General features: G+C 38.1%; 1 long non-coding RNA gene across 2 annotated transcripts; it reads left to right on the forward strand.

Annotated features, from left to right (window-relative positions):
- Positions 1-658: 658 nt before the first annotated feature.
- Positions 659-4322, forward strand: LOC146514543 (uncharacterized). Of its 2 annotated transcripts, XR_014875397.1 has the most exons (5): positions 659-720; positions 1134-1197; positions 1572-1724; positions 2096-2185; positions 2779-4322. It is a non-coding gene; the product is annotated as an uncharacterized LOC146514543 (long non-coding RNA). The 2 variants fall into 2 exon arrangements; XR_014875396.1 differs by lacking the exon at positions 659-720 and having other exon boundaries at positions 992-1197.
- Positions 4323-7912: the final 3590 nt, after the last annotated feature.

Below are 7912 nucleotides of genomic sequence, written 5' to 3' on the forward strand. Positions count from 1 at the left end.
AGGCCTCCAGTTCTGTAGTTCTTGTTCTGGGTTCTTTTCTGACCTCCAGTGAGTCATCAGTGTGCTATTTGAGTCATTTTGCTAGGCTAGCCACTCCAGGGAAGGTTCACTACTGTTCCAAGTTTTCCCCATTTGTGGATAATGTCTCTCTCTGGATCACTGCAGTCCCAGAGACTTAGACTTACTTGGGTTCTCTTTGTTAACATTAAAATTTGTTTGACAATCCAAAACATGGAAGTGTGATAAATGTTAAAAATTAAGAAATCAGTAAGAAGGATAAATACTATTTTTTCCTCCTCTGTAACCAAACCTACATCATTTTACTCAAATAATTTGTTAACACATTAACTCAGATTCAGTAATTTACAGAACACTTGGACATATTTTGTAATTTTGGCTATAAAATTACAGAACAATCAGACAGAGCCTGCACTGAAAAAAAGGCACTGGCCATCTCTTGGATTTATGTAAGCATCTTGCATGTATTTAACACAATTGCCTCATGTTTAAAAGATAAATGTAACCATATAGTGTAAAAACTACATGATATGCAGAAAGGGTGTATTAAATTGTTCATATCATGTTCAGGTGAAGTAAGTCAATAAGATAGCAACATTAAATCTCGTGAAACCACGCGTGATTTCATCTCGTGGGCTTTGGATCGTGGTTCAAAAAAGGCATCCATCTCAGTCAAGTCGAGCAGCCAACTCTACGTTTTTGGTATGTCTTGATTTTTTTAATTAATATTTACCATATTTCAGCCAAATGTAGTTAAATGTCTAGAGTGTCGCCATGTAACATGCTAAAAAAGACCCGTTAGCTTATTTGCTGTTTTATCTGTTGTCAAAGAATTGGCGCTTTTTCATTTGAATTTGTTTTTGGCACAAGAGCCGTAATATCACATTAAACCTAATTATGAGGCACTAACATAATTTGGTTTTCTGTGTGAATAGATTTGCCTACTGACTCTTCAGTTACATTGTGTATTTACTGCACCGTGGTGTTAGTGAGATTTTGGACATTGAACAGCTTTAGCTAATATCATTAGCAGCATTATGCTAGCTTACATCCCTACCCCTCCTGCCCTCACCTGCTGTCCTTTTGTTTCTGTTTTTTTTTTGCTGCACATTGAGAGACGACCTCTATTCTGCATTTCACCAGGAGTCAGCTGATGGATTGTGGGTTCAAGGTGTTATGGTAAGAAAGTATATTCTATTTTCGCTTAAGGTTTCTGTAACTTAATTATAATAGGTTTTGTATAATTATTAGGTGCATGCATACACCAATAGACCACCCTATTAATACAATTGAGAAATCCAAAATCTGCCATAGGTTTAACTTATACCTGTATGTATTGTCAGAAAGGTGATTACTGGACTCACATTAATGCACACTTGAACTAAAATGAGGTTGTAACTTGTGGGTTGTTGGGTTGCAAATCAGAAACAAACATCTTTGGATTTTTTTAATCCCATAAGATCTGGAAACACAGTTTTTATTCAACAAAACATTATTGATTAACCAAGCACAGTGCCTGCTGTTATTTCAAAAATAATTTTATGTCATTTCAGATAAAATGCAGCATTCCAGTGCATCCCAAACATGCCTTTACAGTCAAGGTTTCTGACGGAGCTGAGTTTCTCTCTGACAGTCTGCTGAAAGTGTTTGCAAAGTGATCGGGGGAACAGGGCACAAAGCTAAAGGATGTAGCTGCCATGATGACAGTAAGAACTTTAAAATTCTTTAACTACAAAGTGTATATGTATTGCATTAGGTCAGTAAAAGAATTTTATGCTGCATCCATTGAAACAGTCAACTATTACCTGTGAGTACTGATTCCACTGAAAGGATGCCATAATTTTCATCATGCATTTACTTGCCCACTGAGAAAAATTTATCTTTTTTTAAAAATATATGTTCTGGAAACTATATATCCATAAAGTTGATGTCAAACAGGAATTTTTGATATTGCTTTGTAGATGCTGGTGTTGCATGTTGACTGGTTTATAAAGTCAAGAGTTTTTGTCTGGGATCATTTTCTTCTGTGCTACTGAAAAGTTCACAAATCTCTGTTTTCTTTGTTATAATACTTTAGGATGACATTAATGCTCAAAGGGAGTCCCTCATCAAAGTGCTCCGCATCTGTGTGAAAGACAATTGCAACATCTTGGTGCAGGAGTTCATGGTAAGTGTTTTATGAGTAGATTGTGGCTTTGCAACATTTAAAAATGCATTTAGTTATCCATTTGATCCTCATTGGACTGGTTAGGACCAGTAGTTCTCTTTAATAATTTGAAGTTCACATGAGGCCTGGTAGTGAACTCGGCCGCCGGCCCTTGAGGCCCCACCCCCACCCCTGTATTAGGGGTCACATCAGTGTGAAAAAACTTAAAATTTGTCATTCTAGTGAACAAAGGAAAATCCCACCAATATTTACATTAGCTTTTGTTTGAAAAAAAAAAAAAGACCAACTTGCTAACCAAATTGTGGGGCTGAAAGTCTAAATTCTAACATCTTCTGAGTGACATAACCTGGATTTCTGATGGGCCGGTGTCTTTCTAACAAAAACTAATGTAAAGCATTTGAAATTATTATGTTTTTCACTCTGTCTTAGAAACTCTGTTAGACCATGAATGGCAGCATTGCAGGCCACTCTTTGGCTATAGCTATTTACTATGTTGCTTTCATTGGTTTAAATTACTCTGACATTAGAACTGGTAGATTCGAAAGAGATGAGTTTAAAAAGGAATCTTAAAAAAATGTTTTGTGTTTAACCAGGACTTGACTGAGGCCACTGCACAGATTGATAAAACCACAATGAACATCTGTCTCCAGAGGATACGCCAGGCAATGACTTTTCTGATGTTGGCATCATCATCAAGGGTATAGTAGTTCTTCAAGATCTGGATAACGTGACCTTTGCAGTAGCCATGCTGTTTGGACCTTTTTTATTCCTTCAATATGAGTTACCCATCACAGCTCTGCTACACTTTTGAGGTGATTCAAAGGGTGGTAATGGAGTTGGATGCAACTCAGCTCTCAAGAAAAGCTCACAACTAAGACAAAACTGCTCCTGAAAGGAAAGCTCACTGTTATGCATGCAAGGTGATCAGCTCTAGGTGAAAGGACATTTAAATCTCACACTTGTTCTGCTGCATTTTTGAAGCTCAATTCCAGGAACAGATCGCAGTGTTCATTTTTATATACTCTGCAACTGCCATGAGGATGAGCCGTTTTTTTTGTTGTTGTTTGTTTTTCCTTTTGCTCTGTACAAGTTCTCTGTTTGTCTGTTTGGCAGCATTTTTAAATTTCTCTTTGTATTTTTTCTTTCTTTTACTAGTGAAGAGGTGTAGCGTGAACAGTTATACAGTCTAAAAATCCATATGGGTCGTGTGAAATGGTATTTTCAGTTGAAGTAAAGAACGTTGAATATTTCTAAGTGTGCTGTTTTGAACCAGGATGTCACAGTATGATCAGTGCTATAATTTTTGTCAGTCACTGTATCAATGTTATTTTTCAGTCTCTTGAATAAAGTTTTTGACCTGCAAGTGCTAATTTCTTTAGTTATTGGGGTAAAATGGGTAATGTTAATAGGAAGGTGTTTGCCAATTCAGTAACCTAATTTAATGTTAATGGAAACTAACATTACCTCAAATTGTTTAGTTATAATTGTTGTTTAACAGAATCTTGACGTCAGAGGCCTTAAATAGAATGTTTTGTATTGTCCTGTAACATTTTTAAAAGAGTCTAATTTCTTTGCTGTGATTGATTCCAGAGAACACGGAAGAACTGACATTATTTAACTGTTGATTTATATAGATTCAGTGGAGGAGTAATGTCAGGTTAATTCTTTACCTACTGTCAATGCAGTGAAATTAGACATTTTGTTTTTAAAGGTTACTGGTGGATGCCAGCAACCATCTTGGAAAAGAACAATACAATCTGTTATAAGGCCTCCATTTGAAAATTGTGTATTTGATACTAGAATATAATAGCAAAATGTAATTTGAAGATAACATGTAGTATTTAAGTGACCAAGTAGTATTGGGTAAAAGTTATTGAATAGTGTTGGGATAAAGTGAAAAAATTGTGAAGGATTAAAATATTCTAAGAGCTCAAATTACTTCATCAAAACATGTTTAAGTCACATTTTATCAACACAAATTGCACAGGTTTATTGAACATGAATAAATTGTGTTAATTTAACTCAATTGTTTAAGTTGCTGCCAAAGCAAAACATCTGTGTGCAACAAATGTCCACCATTGAATTAAGTAAATCCAACAACATATTTTTTTCAGTGTGTTTTTCTGTCTGTCAGTATCTTATTAATGTTTTCTGCTACCATGATAAACAGAATATCCCCGTAAAGCTTGTATTCTGTTCTTTCTAAAATCATGTGAATTTTGTCTGTAGCACAAACGATAGCTGGGTTATTATTACTTACATAGTGCTTCTAAAATGGGCCTGTCGCCAGGCCCAAGGTGCATGTACGGAAGTGATAAACAAAAGAAATTGCTTTAATCTGTCTGTTTTTGAAGAGATTAGTTATCTCCCAAAACTTAAATAACCCCAAGTACCTCAATTATAAGTGCTTATGCAGTGAGGTGGCTACAAACTACCTTTCTTGTGAGTCAGCCCTATTTTTTTTCTGCTTGTAAATTGTTTATCTGTCCAGCTCTGCAGTAGTCTGACTTAATTTTCCTACCTGCCTCATTATTTGACTTGTTCTCCCTTCTTCCAGCATATTTATGTGTCTGTCTCCCTGCCTGCCTATTTACCTGCCAGACTGTCCATCTATCATTCACCATAAGTGTTTATGCTTTGCGCTGCAGTTTGACTCTCTTTGCAGTTAATGGCATGCATAAGTAACCCGCAGTTGATGTGGTTGTAGGCCATCCATCCATCATAAGCCTATTATACATTCAAGGCTCCAGCTGATCTGCAATGTCTCTCTCTTCCTACTCTCCTCTCCCCCAGCCCTGTTCTATCACTGTCTCTCTGCATTTGTCTTTCATCTACCTCCCTTTTCTTTTAGTGTTGTCATTTCTCCCCCACATTGCACACACCTAGCTTAAAGAAAAGACAAAAAAAAGAAAAAAAAAATAATCTTGATAAAAGGTTTGGATGCTTTGAATGACAGGCCCTATATACAAAAGAAATTCTAGTTAAATGACACATGTAACTCACTGCAAACTATGGTGAATGCTCCAATTTCAATACATCCATCTAGGCCATAATTACTCTGCTAATTCTGTTCTATATGGCTGCTGACACTCCCTTCACCTGAACTGTTGCTTTTAATATACAGTGAGGTGCATGCATACCCTGATGAAATTCAGCTTTTACTTCATAGTTTGAACAAAAAGGCGTTGCATTAACTGTTTGGGAATTATAGCCATCTTCATACTACAGGAAATAGTCAGGGCTGGATTTAAACCTGCCTGTAGCCTTTTGGCATATGGCTCACCTGCTCAAGCAGGTGAGCTACAGTGGTGTCATTACCTGTGATCTTTAATTTAATACAAGCTTATAATTAGCATTTATTAAAGTTATATTTAGATGTTCAGGATCTTCATCAGTTTTCCCCTTCCTTTCAGGATTCTCAGTAATCAGCAGCAGTTTATTCATAATCTATCAGGTTATGGAGGGTTAAAATAAAACCCGAGGGCAAAGAACCCCTGCTGAACTTCCACTATCTTACATGCAGGTTCATAAAAGGACTGAGGCTTCACATGTTTGCCACAAGTAAGTTTCAAAGGACATATTTAAAATTTTACCGAACAGGAAAACTCCTAGCAACCACACAACATAGAGCTCAGTGGTCAAATGTCAATGAGCACTTGGTGCAGAGGCTAGATGTGCAATTTCACTAATGAGCAGAATGCTGTTCAGGTGTTGCAGAACTCTTTCAAAAAGAGGCAAAAGGTTAGTGTACCCAACAATGATAGAGTGGCCCTTTTACATCATATACCATTTGATATCTTCTTAACATGGTATAAACCAGTGCTGCTTTATATGACCATAAGAAATGTTGGTTTTTAAAGTTAGAGAAGAGAGTGAACAGGAAAAAGCAAATACATAGAATGGCATGAAGGAGTGAGAGCATGTTCTGACTGTACAAAAGCAATATCTTGTCATGTATCACACAGTAAAGATTGTGATGATAAGGATTTACATGTCGTTGTACTGTCTAAAGCATAGAAACAGATCTTCCATAGCAATTCATGTTAAAAAGCAAGAGGAAAGCAAACAAAGTGTCTTCAGGTTATTGCAAATTTACCATGTGCAAGTAGCACATTTATCATAAAACACATTATCTCATCAGATTGTTTGGCTCAAGCTACACAATATATTAATTTCACCGGTTTCATCATCTCTCTGCTGCTGCTGACTTTATCCCCTCATCCCTTTTTTCTTTTTTGTTCTGTTCCTTATCCTCTCAGAGTGATTAACAGTCACAATATGTCAGGTTTTAATTAATCACAGGCCCTATAATGAATCCCTGTTGCAGTGTGCATCTGTTTTCTGAGTGTGTGCGCGAGCGACTGTGGACACATGCATGCATATATAGCCGCTAAGACTGGTGGACCTAAATCTTCACCACCACGTCTGTATACATACAAGCGAAAAGGGGAGTGAGTGGGTCAGCGCTCAGAGCACAGAAACTTAGCTGGCTTCCAACACACCATTTATTTTCAGGATAAAACACAGTCAGAACCCCAAATACAAGCTAAAATCCCCGCTATACAATAAAAACAGTGTTTGCAACCCGCTAAAAACCCTGCCGGCAGAAATAACTATACACTAAAAAAACCAAAGCTAAATGAATGTTTTTCATATGCTAAAACCTTCCCCCCGAGTCCTATAGTCCCACCGTCCAGCCACACACATGCGGGCAAATGTTCCTTAGCTGTAAGAGACAGGATAGGAACTCCTCTCCCGGGATGGGGAATCTTGCCAGCAGAAGACCAGGGAGGAGGCCCCTATCTCCGCCTGACGGTGCGCGGCCGTGCCGTCCAGCCACTCTCCACCCCTGCACACGTTTCCCTCCTCCCGCCAGATGCAGGTAGAGGCGTCCCCCTGCCCTGCTGTGGATTTCACGCATCGCCTCCCACGGTCGCTATTCTGTCCGTCGGGACTGGACCGCCGGGTTATGCTGGCCGATCGCCGAATGTCTCGTGGCGCCCCACAGTCAGGCCGGAGGTCCTTCTTTACAAATGCTGGCTTGCACACGTTTTGTTTCCAGCTCTTCACTTTTCGTGCGTCTCTCCTCCCGTCTTTGTGCTCACCATCTCCCTTAAGTCTGTTTTGCGGCTAATAGGCCACCTCGGGAAACGCCCCCACCTCACAGGTGCCTACAATTGTCCGCTTAATCCACAGTGGAATAAAAAAAAGTATTGTGCAATCAACACTAAACACACACTATAAATATGGGGATAAAATCATGCAATACAAATATCAATAAACAAACATGCAATATAAATATCACAATAAAATCATACAAATAAAATCAACACCATGTACCAATACACAGACTGATAAAACATAAAAACACAAATTTCCACTGTGTGACACATACATACATGTATTTGCAGGTATGCAGAGGTGCAGAGCTCTGGCTTCAGCCAGGGATTGAATGAGTCACATTCGGTCATTGAGTGCTCTCACTTATGGAATGAAACCATTTGACAGAAAAGCCATTTAACACAATAAGAAGATTTGGTATATGTGACAAAGTACTGTGAAACCTAATGGGCAATTAATGTCTAATGTCAAGGCAGGAGCAAGGAATATCATAAATGAACATTCACTTTTTTCCTCCTTGCACACAAGGTACTTAAATTCTGTCTGCAGAAATAAAGTGTTTGTTTCCACGAGACTGTTTTCTTTAGCCTCAGGCAATTACCTTGA

This window comes from Neolamprologus multifasciatus, chromosome 7, assembly GCF_963576455.1.
Source record: "Neolamprologus multifasciatus chromosome 7, fNeoMul1.2, whole genome shotgun sequence".
NCBI lineage: Eukaryota > Metazoa > Chordata > Actinopteri > Cichliformes > Cichlidae > Neolamprologus > Neolamprologus multifasciatus.